Here is a 12,927-nt window from a genome sequence, read left to right on the forward strand (position 1 = left end):
AGTTAAAGGTGGCTGGTCGTAGTAAGAGGAAGAGAGTCTCGGTCCTCCGGAGGAGTGAGGTTTAGCGCGTCTGGCGACCCTCCGATGGTCACCAGGAGGTCACCGTGGCCATACGGATGGCCCAAACACAGCTGAAATCAGTGCTCTTATTCACCGCTTGACGCCTTCAGCCATACTTCCAGTGCACTTACTGTGCTAAATTAGTTTCTGGTGTAGCGGGTTTTTTACAGTCAAGACTGCTTTTGCCTAAATTAGTTTGTGTACCTTTTTTTTACAGTGCTTTTGCCTGTTGCCTTTAGAGGAAGGACCCAGACTTTTACAGTTATGACTACCGATAACTGAAAACACAGCTCCTGATCATCATCTTGTGTTTTAAGTGTAGTCAGGCTGTGTTATGACAAGGAGAAGAGTATGTGATACTTGCATACGCCTACTCGAACAGATGCAAATGCAGATCTTCCCTTGGTCTCGTCAGAGCACCCAGGAGAATCCCATTGGCTCCAGTAATACTGACTGACCCTATCACTTGGAATAATGAAATAAAATTAGTAAGAGGAAAGCAAATTCAATATTAACGATAGTGATTTGTATCCTAACTGTGAGCGTAGACAAAGTCAGACCTGAATGTTCTCGTGCAAGGTGCTGTCCAAACATGGTGCAGACAGTATACCCGGTTCCGAAAAAGCAAAATCAGGAAATAGGCTTAATGGTGAAGCAATATCAGCAAATATGCCTAATGGTAAAATTTATTAGACTCTGGAAAATTAAATTCATGAGGGAGGTTATGGAAACCTCACAGATTGGGTAAGGGTGTAATTTTCTATTAAATTGCTAAGTGGAAAATCCCAGAGGCAATCAATATGCTACTTTTGGAATTTTCCTAAACTTCGCTGTAAGACTTTGTGAAAGGAAACTGGGCTAACGTACTATTTAAAATCCTGCATTATATATTTTTGGGAGGATGCTGAAGCAGCAAAGGTAGATGGATGTCATATGCTGTTTGCTAAATTGTGTGGGTCCAATTAATCTCTGGTGCAGCGCAGTGAAGTCAGGTCTGAAATGCAGCAGCAGCGTGCCTAAATTTTGTGTACGAAAAGAGTGTTTTCTCTTTTTTTTTTCCCCCTCCCCAAACAGTCTGCTGATTCCTGTCTGCTTACTTTATTTACAAGACTTATAGCACTGCTGAAACTGTTGTGTTTGACTCTCATCCCTCCTGGGACAATAGGAGAATTTTTATAAAGCATAAGGCCTTCATTTACTGTTCAACTCACATGGTAGGCTTTATCCTGCATTTGCCAAAGGAATGTGCTACAAAAATAAAAAGGTCTTTCTGTTTTCCTCCGTTACTCAATTTTGTGAAACATTTCGGGGTATAATTTATGAAAAAGCGATGGCAGTGTTTTATCAACTGCTCTTTTTCTCCTTTTAGTTCTTCCTTCTCTGTGTTGGATTTTTTCGCTTAAAGGGACACTTGTGATTCAAAATGACATTTCAGTCTGAACGCTGCACACTGCAGTTTGAAGTAACGCTTTATGAGAGTTAGCACATCCCCTTTTTATGAGTATTTCTCATTTAGCTTCTTGCGAATTAAAGAGATTCGCTCTTTTCTACATGCAGAATAAGCCTCATCCTGCAAGCAAACCTAATTACGGTTACTCAGATGAGTAAATCTTGCGACTTTCATTTATGAAAGTATTAGCCAGTTTGGATATCCTGTCATCTCATCTGCATAAAAGTGAATTAAAAACTAGGACAAGGTGACTTTAGGTCGAAGTCTTCTAGTTATCCATACAACACGTTGGCAGATCTGGTAGCTGAAAACCAAGCTTTCTGTCCTGTACTGCTAACGTTTCTCAGCCGTGACTTAGAAAAAGCTACTTCAAGAACTCAAAGGCTCCTGCGTACAGCAAGTTGTGAGCCTGTTGTGGGGCGTTTTGGGGTGGGTATCCTACAACTGGACTCGGACCATCTGCTCATTTGTCACGGGCCACCATCGCATTATTCTAGCTGGAGAAACCCGGAGATGAAAGTCGTCTTTATTCCATGAGAATGGCTGCCTTGTGTCACCCTAGATAGTCGCCGGCTGCATCGCTGTGGCAGCCAAGTGACTTAGGATAAAGTGCACTGGCTCCGAGGGGCAGTCAGCTTTTAATCTCATCTTTTATTTCAGTTAATGTCTCAGTACGGGATTGTTATTATTACACGTTAAGAACCCACAGTTCCTTTTTTCTGGTGAAAACATGGAAAATTCAGAGCATTTTGTATATATTCATGAATAGTCACAAAGTATTTCCTCAGTCAAACCATTAATTGAGTAATGTGTTTTTCAAAATGCCATGAAATTAGCCAACTAAATAGGGGCTTTATCTTGCAACATGTTCAAAGTCAGTACGATTATCCCTGCCTATTTCCGAGTTACCATTTTATTATGCTGCAAGTTACTTTCAAGATATCCCCTTCCCATTCTAACTGATACCAATTTTCCCAACATTTTTTTTTTTCATTTCAGATGCTAGCTCATGAGCTAACCAATTAAATGTAATTAATCTAGTAATACGTCAGTATTAACAGCAGCAGTGCTCTTCAGATCAGGATGTCCCAGGCTTTTTCTTTGCTTCCAGGCTCACAGGTGTGTCCAGTTAATTACAATGTTTTGATTATTATTCAGAAAGTAGGATGGTGTAGGACAAAGAAGACTGGAGAATCCGAGAGCTGAGGAGAATTATATGGGTGTACTAAGGGCTCCTTCAGCTTTGCAGTTGGAAAAATCATACTGGAAAAAGTCTTACAAACTCGATTTGATCTGAGGCTTTAAGTCTAATATCAAGGAATCCATGTGAGGCCGGCTGAAGTAGGAAGAGGCTGCCAACTGTCATATTAATAGTGCCATGATTACTACTCGTCTTGGAGCCTGAAGAAGTTCAGTGCGGTATTAGGAAGCAGGAGAAGGGTGAAGAGGTAAATTAGAGATCAGGAGCTGCATAGGTGACAGGTTAATAGGTTAGCTATTTTGGTTAGTTATGTGTAATGAATGTCGTTGAGGATTTTATAAACTGTGGTAGCATTTTTCCCTTGCAGGTTTCCAGTGATGTTTTTGTGGTCCTACAAAATAGGTAGGCAGTACTTTTTCTCGGCTCCCAACTTGACAATAGGTCACGTTGATGCTGTGCTGTCTTACTACAAACCTTCCCTTTCGGGAGGCTTTCATGTTGGCATATCTGAGGACTGGGTCATTACAGAGGTAGGTTTCTGGATGTCCTGAAGAAGTCTGAAGCTAGGAGTGCAGTTTAACTTGTTTTCTGATCCCCCTTAAGTTTTTCCTGTACCATTTCAGTTACAGTACTCGACATCTTATTATGTCTCTCTCCTTACTCTCTTTTTCCTTCAGGACACTATTTTGAAATGGCTTCGTGTCCATTCTGCTGCTTGTTAATTTCCTCATATAAATTTAAAAGAAAAAACTACAGGACTGTCGTGGTTTGACTCCAGTCTGCAACCAAGCACCACACAGCCGCTCGCTCACCCTCCCCCCCGGTGGGATGGGGGAGAGAATTGGAAAAGGAAAAGTAAGAAAACTCGTGGGTTGAGATAAGAACAGTTTAATACTTGAAATAATAGAATAATAGTAGTAATAATGATAATGATAATAATAATAATAAAATGTAATGGAAAGTAAAACAATGGAGAGAGAGAGAGAAACAAAAAAAAACAGGGAAAGGGAAAAAAAAACAAGTGATGCAACCGCTCACCACCTGCCGACTGATGCCCAGCCAGTCCCCGAGCAGTGATTGCTGCTCCCCGGCCAACTTCCCCCAGTTTATATGCTGAGCATGATGTCATATGGTATGGAATACTCCTTTGACCAGTTGGGGTCAGCTGTCCTGGCTGTGCCCCCTCCCAGCTTCTTGTGCACCTCCTCGCTGGCAGAGCATGGGAAGCTGAAAAGTCCTTGACTTAGTATAAACACTGCTTAGCAACAACTAAAACATCGTTGTGTTATCAACATTATTCTCATGCTAAATCCAAAACACAGCACTGAACCAGCTACTAGGAAGAAAATTAACTCTATCCCAGCTGAAACCAGGACAAGGATGGAACAATGTTTTCATCTGTTTGCCAGCTCGGGGAGACCAAAACATTCCAAAACTGTTTCAACAATAAAGAATATAACTGAATCTATGTACAAAGTGTTCTTTGTGTGTGCGGTTACAAGCCCTCTGTATATTTCTGTATCAGAATGCAAACCCCATTTTGACTGTAAGGCTGGGCTTTTCCTCCCCTCGGTCATTTTATGTGTAGCTTGGACTAAGACTGCAAGGAAGGGCAGTATAGTCTAAGAGTCAAAGTTTGATGGTCATCCACTCTGATCAAATACTTGTAGGATAGTTGGATGTTAAGGTATTAACTCTTCCCTAGGACAAACCAGTTTTTGGATTTCAATTCTGGGAGGAGTGGGTGGGGAGACTGAGGTGTCTAAGCAACAGATGTGGTTGGAGGATAAAGAAGAAAAGGTCTCAACAATGCTTTTATGTAAGCTAACGTGGAAGAGTAAAAAAAGTCTGCCCACATATATGCGTGTCCCGTGCTTCTCTGCAACATGGAGAAATCATAAGCTGCAAAAACTTTGCCCTGCCTCCCACTTACAACCCTTGGGTTGTAAGTGCTTCAAGGGAACTGAGGGCAGTGTGATTAGGGCTTGTTATTTTGCCTAGAACTTTGGTTTTTTGCGCTATATGAAGAGTAATAGTGCTTAGAAATCTTAGTCTGGATGTGTCTTTGCATCACTACCACCTCTGTCTAAAGAGATGAAGTGTAAAGCCAGGCTGGCGTTCTAGGGAAGGGCATGTTTGAGGTTTGGGTAGTTCAGGAGTCGATGTTAATCATGGTAGCCCAAGCACAGCTAGGGTAAGCGGTCCCATTTCTGATGAACACTACAGGCACAAATTGTGGCAAGCTCAGCTCAGGGTCCAGCAGCCCAGTGAGTCCCCTGCTAAGATGAGTTCAAAGAGGGTTATGCTACTAATCATACCTACATTTTTGTGTCAGTTTGCTTCAGTCACAACAGCTGAAGGCAGATGTTAGAGTGCAGCCATGGAAAGAGTCAATCACTGGAGCTACGGACAGAAAATGAATGCAGAATCAGCTGCAGGAACAATAGCATTTAGCAAGGTTAGACAGCTCCTTGAGGCTGCGGGATGAAGGAGCCCAGACAACAGCCATCCTCCTTTAAGTCCTGACTGAGACTGATGTGGGGACATTATGCTGTGCCTCCCCAGCCCAGCCTTCTTGCTGTTTCCAGCTTGCCACAGAGCTGCTCTGTGTGTCTCAATTCTGCCTTGATCCTCTTCCGTTTCTCCTGCCACACATTAGTAAATGCACTTGCACTAAAATCAATGGGGGTTTGAAAACTAAAAGTAATGTGTGCTTTGGTATGCTACTAATCCACTTATTTGGATCCTCTTACTGCTCCTCTGGGCTGCCTTGATCCTCTCTATCAGCCCACCCAGCTGCTCTGATCTGCTCTCTAAACTTCTGCTGTGGCTATATTAGAATCACTGTCAACTCACAGGGCTGCTGCCTCGACGCCTTCAATCCCCTCTCCCAATGAGAGTCTCTCTACTAAATTATAGTCCTTGTAGCTCAGAATACTGATGCAAGCCAAAATAAATTCATGAAAAGTTGCTGCGGCTCCTACTAAGATGTTCTATTTCCCTAAATGTTTTCAAACAGTACATACATTTCAGGCTGGAGAAATAGCTTAAGACATGTTCATAACGACCTGCCTGCTTTTCAGTTCTAAAAATATGAAATTTCATTGCAAAGTACAATGTGGTTCAAAATCTACTCACACATGCACTTTTTAAAGTTAGATTATGTGAATTTAATATCTGTGTCAGGCTGGAGACTGACAACATCTGAAAATGATGCTTTTATTCAGCAGTAAGAATATGCAGCAGCATTTTCATTAATCTGGCCCCCCCTGGATTTACCTTCAGAGATGTGTAGATATTGAAGACTCCATCACCCATTCAATCCTTGACCTCCCTGCTGAGGCAGCCAATGCACCTGAATGGGTATTTTCTCTGAGATGGACACATCCTGCAGGGATCAAACTGACAACACAGAAGTATGATCATCTAGTAAAAACTTTGAGAGATTTCTTGCCTGGGTTGAATAGAAGCTAATGAACTCAAACTTAGAAGTACAATACTTTACGCTCAACCATTTATCTTCTGTACACATAAAAATAGAACAAAACCACATGTTTTTCTGAGCTTTTCTACCATCCAGCGAGATCTATTTGGTGTTTGGGGGGAGGTCTCTGTTATGTTTATTCACCTGTAATTTGAATACAGCTAAAATGTTTCAAAAACGAGGTTTGTGAAGTATAGACCTTGCTTTGGGGAAGGTTGAGGAGAGAGACAAAGGCATGGATCTAAAACTCAGTGCATGAATTTGACAAACCAGCCTGCATTTGCAGGGATTAGTCCTGTTAGTGCATTTTTCCTGGAAAGAGTTTGCTGCTTGGATATCTGTAGTGCAGACTGATGCTGAGAGTAAGTATGTTCCCTGCTTAACGTGGTTTGCCCCGTACTGCTGAAGTAGAAAGAACACCTACAGAAATATCAGCAACAACAACAACAACAAAAAAGCACGATCATTTTCCTGCAAGGTGTTTTGAATTCTTTAACAGTCACAAATGGACACTGCTGTCAAAAGAGCACGGTCTCCTTAGTGACATCTTGGGACTGATTCATTAGGGGCTCTGACAACACAGTGCCGTAAGTTGAGTTACCAATACTGTTTCCCGAAACAACAAAATTTTCCTCAGATATCTCCCGTGCCAGCCAGTTTGGCAATAATTAGCTGTTCTTAAATGAAAAGCTTTTTAGAAGCAATAATGAGTTTTTACACCACCTCAGTTTTACAGATAATAAAGCTGCTGGGATAGGAATTGACCTATGCATCCTTTAGACAACCTAAACAATTCAACTAAATATTCCTTTATCAAAACCAGAGGATAATTATCATTCAAACAGTTATTTCAAGCATGTTTCTAAAAGCCACACTAGCCTTACTAACCAGTAACATCCATATGGAGGCATTACTTTCCTAAGCATTTTAACGGTGCATTACAGAGGTCTGTCCTGGCAGAAAGGAACTGTAGGGGTTGACTTACCATGAGAACTAATCAAGCGATACTTTAAAAAGCAAAACAAACCAAATTAAAATGCTACCTGCTTCTTTTACCCCTAACGATGCACAGATGTCATACCCTTTTGAAGACTTCTGTTTGTTGGAAATGCCAGGAACTTTTTTCTGCTATTCCCTCACCTGTGAGCTTTTCTTGTCTTTGCCAGTGGCTTTTGGAGACCTGTGGTGGAGTGCTACCCCTCAACTTCTTCCTCGATCTTCCCTCTGGCTGAGTGTTTCTCACTCTGTGACCTCCTGGGGATTGTGCACTACTGTTTAGGCAGTTCTGGAAGGTAAATAAGAAATAGCAAGCCTAGTATGAGTGGCTTAAATTCACTAAACGGAGAGGATGGGCACATACCCAATGCAAGATCTGTAGGGAAGCGCAATTTGCAAACCTTAGCAGAGGTGCTACCAGGGCTGCTTAGAACAAATTGTCGCACATACGGAGGTGACCTGTGGATGTGACAAGCTGGAGATACTTGTGAACAAACTAAGTAAATGTGAGGGCAGAGAATGGGGAACTGGATGGGTTAATCCCTTCCAAAAAGTTAAGAAGTGCTTTAATAAATGAAGAAAAGAGCGAGACTGGATCGTAGAATCATAGAATAGTTTGGGTTGTAAGGGACCTCTAAAGGTCATCTAGTCCACCCCCCCTGCCGTGGGCAGGGACATCTTCAACTTGATCAGGTTGCTCAGAGCCCCCTCCAACCTGACCTGGAATGTTTCCCGGGATGGGGCATCCACCACCTCTCTGGGCAACCTGTGCCAGTGTTTCACCACCCTCAGCGTAAAAAATGTCTTCCTTAGATCTAGTCTAAGTCTTTTAATTTAAAACCATTCCCCCTTGTCCTGTCGCAACAGGCCCTGCCAAAAAGTCTGTCCCCATCTTTTTTATAAGCCCCCTTTAAGTACTGATGGGCTGCAATAAGGTCTCCCCAAAGCCTTCTCTTCTCTAGGCTGAACAACCCCAACTCTCTCAGCCTTTCTTCACAGCAGAGGTGTTCCATCCCCCTGGTCATTTTTGTGGCCCTCCTCTGGACCCACTCCAACAGGTCCGTGTCTTTCTTATGCTGAGGGCTCCAGAGCTGGACGCAGTACTGCAGGTGGGGTCTCACCAGAGCAGAGTAGAGGGGCAGAATCCCCTCCCTCGACCTGCTGGCCACACTGCTTGTGATGCAGCCCAGGATACGGTTGGCCTTCTGGGCTGCGAGCGCACATTGCTGGCTCATGTCCAGCTTGTCATCCACCAGTACCCCCAAGTCCTTCTCGGCAGGGCTGCTCTCCATCCCTTCATCCCCCAGCCTGTATTGATACTGGGGGTTGCCCCGACCCAGGTGCAGGACCTTGCACTTGGCCTTGTTAAACCTCATGAGGTTCACACGGGCCCACTTCTTGAGCTTGTCCAGGTCCCTCTGGATGGCATCCCGTCCCTCAGGCTTGTCGACCGCACCACTCAGCTTGGTGTCACCTGCAGACTTGCTGAGGGTGCACTCGATCCCACTGTCTATGTCATTGATGAAGATATTCAACAGTACCGGTCCCAATATGGACCCCTGCAGGACACCACTCATCACCAATCTCCATCTGGACATTGAGCTCCCTTGCCAGAAGTGGACATATTTAGCCATGGTATAAATGCAATTTTATCAAATGTCTTTTTTGTTATAGTGTTTTGAAGATGAATAAAAAGAACCATGTACCTGTCTGAAAAAGGTTTCCAAGAGTGATCTGTGCCCTGCGTTACTTGAAATGAGTCCTTCTGCAATCTCGGTCAGCTGTAAGGCATCAGTTCTGCCTCCTGTGTGCAAGTGAAAGCATATGCTGGCTGAGCTGGGGTTTTCTCCTGTTTTAATATCAAATAGAAAAGTGAAACTGGATACCCATAAAGTATTGAATACAACCTGAAAACAGCTAAATAAAAACTGCATACAATGACTGAGCGCAACCAAAATCATTCTGATCAGCTTTACTACTTCGGCAAATAGATGACATCTGGGTTGTTTGAGTGAAACGATGTATTTGTGAGCTGCCTTCAATAATCTTCCTGTAAGTTGACAGTTGGCTTGCAGCAGATAAAGTTGAGCAATCACTTAATCATCAAGAAATTGGAATGAAACACCTCGTGTATGTTTTAAGCTTGTATTTCTATTACTTACAAGGCTCTTACGAATGTTCCAAGATTTTGAGTAACTTCTAGATTTCCCTTTTCAGTCTTGATTTCATATGGAATGTTGTGAAGTGAATTACTTCGAAGTAGCTTTGCGGTTAACTCTGTGGGGTTGTTCCAGAGGTCTGCGGAAACCTGGATCTAGGAAAACCACGGGTAACACTATTGCTTCCAGACCCAAACTCAGTTGCAGTGAGCTCTCAAGACTCTGCAAGTGGTTTTGGGACAGCTTAACAGCCTGGCTCAAGCCCTGACAGCAAATATAACATTTATTAATCACATGGGAGACAGAAATACGCAGCCATCGTGGTACCAAACCAGCAGTATTGCCCTGAAAAGCAAAACAGGAGCAGTAGAAAACAAGTAGTCAAGCTAAGGATTTATAGCAGTGGTCTAATTGACTCTAATGAGTAAAGAAATGCCGTACATAATAATTTGATAGTTTGAAATACAGCTTGGAAAAGCACCCATGTCACATGTTAAAAATATCTTGTGCACTGATGTCATCAAAAGGATCATTGCATGGTTGAGGGACCGGCACAGGGAAGGAATTGTCTGCTTTCATAACACACTGCTAAGCAGTTTCCACGGTCTAAGGGCTCCTCAGAGCGAGGGTGACTTGGAGAAACCCTCCTGCGGTGCGGACGAACAGCTTCCATTGCGTGGTCCAAGGAGCAGAGCTCACAGTGTGAGCTTTCATGTGCGCCATGAGTTTGTCCAGCAAGGGGTGCTCCAGATATCCACCCTACAACCAAGTAGCGTCTGTGAATGGAGACAGTCAAAGGACCAGAGATCCATAACGAAGCAGGCAGAGACCATAACGAATTGCCAGCATAGATATACCCTTGGGAATATGTTCTGAAGAATGGAGAAGCTTTGAACAGAGTCCAGCCGAGACCTGACCCAACCATCTCAACAATTCATGTCCCTCAGAAAATGTTGCCCTGAGCCCAAGGCAAAGAGGAGTCAAACAGATTTGGCATCCTGGAAATCGGAGAGCAAGCCGGAGTGGATCTCCTCATGAGTTGTCAGTGAAAGAAAAAGAAGGTACCACAACTTCTTATACATCAGAAGATTTTCCAATCTCTTCAAAAAGAGAAATCTCAAGGAGATGTATGACACCAAATGTTATTTTCCCCCTTTGCTTCTTTAGGGAGATATTAGTGAATGCCCTCAGAAAAACACAGCCAACATATATACATACTTGCATACACACAGCAACTCTTTTGGGAGATGTTGTACTTTGTAGATTGCAACTTCTTCTTCCTTCCACAGGAAGGAACTTCCTGTGAAGGAAGTTCCACAGGAACTTCTTCCTTCTCTTCCACAGGGCAAGACAACTGTCTTGATCACAGAGGGGATTTACAGTAAAGGATGCTTTGATTTGGAGGCAAGAGAAGCACAGAACTAGGAATACTGGAAGAAGAGCACCAAATCAGTTGTGGAAGGTTGTGTCATCGTTAGTGAACTTTTAGACACCTTTTAGAGGTACAGCATTAATTTCAAACCTAGCCAAAGCTGTTTTACCAAGTGTCCTGGTTTCAGCAGGGATACCTAGTAGCTGGTACAGTGCTGTGTTTTGGATTTAGGGTGAGAACAAAGTTGATAACACACCAATGTTTTAGTTGTTGCTAAGTAGTGTTTACATTAGTCAAGGACTTTTCAGCTTCCCATGCTCTACCGACTGGGAAGGCTGGAGGTGCACAAGAAGCTGGGAGGTGGCACAGCCAGGACAGCTGACCCCAACTGGCCAAAGGGACATTCCATACCATGTGACGTCATGCTCAGTATATAAAGCTGGGGGAAGAAGAAGGAGGGGGGGGACGTTTGGAGTGATGGCGTTTGTCTTCCCAAGTCACCGTTACGCGTGATGGAGCCCTGCTTTCCTGGAGATGGCTGAACACCTGCCTGCCAATGGGAAGGAGTGAATGAATTCCTTGTTTTGCTTTGCTTGTGTGCGCGGCTTTTGCTTTACCTATTAAACTGTTTTTATCTCAACCCACGAGTTTTCTCACTTTTACCCTTCCGATTCTCTCCCCCATCCCACTGGGGGGGAGTGAGCGAGCAGCTGCGTGGTGCTCAGTTGCCGACTGAGGTTAAACCACGACACCAAGATAAAGTCTTGGTGCTTTCCTTGTCCATTATACCCCTCCCTGCCACCTCACTGGTTTGTTTTGATTATTTTTATAAACCGGGAGATCTTTGGTCTAGGTGTCACCTCCCAGTAACTGCATCATTCTTGTCAATACTGTGTGTGAGTTGGCTTTCCTCCTTCGTTTTGTGCTGTCTCTAATTGAGATATAACGTCAAACTGGAGCAGGAAATGAAGCAAGGTCTAAGGTTATGTCTATACTACAGTTAACCGAGGGGGGCAGCTGGCACTCAGACATGAGCATCCACATTTGTTTGCCATAAAGTCCACTATGGAGTATTCCTACAGCCTCCTGACTTATGCCCTTACCCAAGTGTGGGCACATCCCCCCAGGCGTCTCTACGGAGACCTTCTTGGATCCTTTCACTGTCAGATATGAAATAATTTCCTTTCAGAAGAACTACGAAAAAGCGTAGGAGGACTGTTCCTGCTTCCTCATTGCAAAGCGATTGCATTCAAGCCTGAGGTAAAGCAGGGCATGATTTCTAAATCCATACCCCTCCGGCCTGGGTTTAAACAACACCCTTAAACTGATGGGCTATTTTCTGCAAGAAAGAGCCACGGCACACGGCTCAGATTATCTAACCTAGGTGAAAAGCCAGCTGCAGTCACAGCCCTCCAAAATAGCTACCGGAGCGATGGAGCGTACAACAGGGAAAGGCAAAGAAAAAATCTGGGAGGACCTAAAGGTGAAAAAAGCCTGGCAGAGCTAGGGAGGCAGAAACTGCCATGTGCCGTAGCATGAGGCTGGAGGAGACAGAGGTGCTTCCACCAGCCATGCTGCTTCTAAGCAAAACAGAGGAGCTAAAGTTACAGTGACTTCCACCCTTCACTGTTCGGTGGCCTTCGTTTCCAGCAAAGGTGTAGCCCTGATGAATTTAAGCATAGTGAGAATTGGCTGTTCTTACCCATTCTTCAAAGCTTTTTCTGGACCTCTTGGCCTGTACAAGCCACAGGATAGAAATTGGTGGACAAAAGCCGGTAAATAAAGAAAACAAGAGATGAATTCAGAGTTAACTCTCTTCCTGTTAATCTGTGTCACAAATGCTGCGTGCCTGGTGACATGAAGCTAACGAAGGCAGTAGTTTTAACTTCCAGGATATACGCATAAGCCCACACTTTGGAGCTCAGTCCCTACCAGCTACCTCAGCCCTCTAGGCCCGAAGGAAGCAGAAACCAGGCACCACACTTAAATCCCAACGCACTGTCTCAGGTGCAGAGGCAGCACAGGGGACAGGGAGTGCAAACCCTTCCCATCTCTTGGGTGATTTCTAATACCAGCACCTGGGGAAGGAGTGGGGTACTTGCGAGCGCCCTGCAATTAAAGCCTACACTGTTCGCTGGGGTACTTTCACCTGAGGGCATCCCGGAGCCCGTGAAACGGTTCTGATTTCCCCTGGGGTGTTGTTAA

This window comes from Pygoscelis adeliae, unplaced genomic scaffold, assembly GCF_000699105.1.
Source record: "Pygoscelis adeliae isolate BGI_AS28 unplaced genomic scaffold, ASM69910v1 Scaffold202, whole genome shotgun sequence".
Lineage (NCBI taxonomy): Eukaryota > Metazoa > Chordata > Aves > Sphenisciformes > Spheniscidae > Pygoscelis > Pygoscelis adeliae.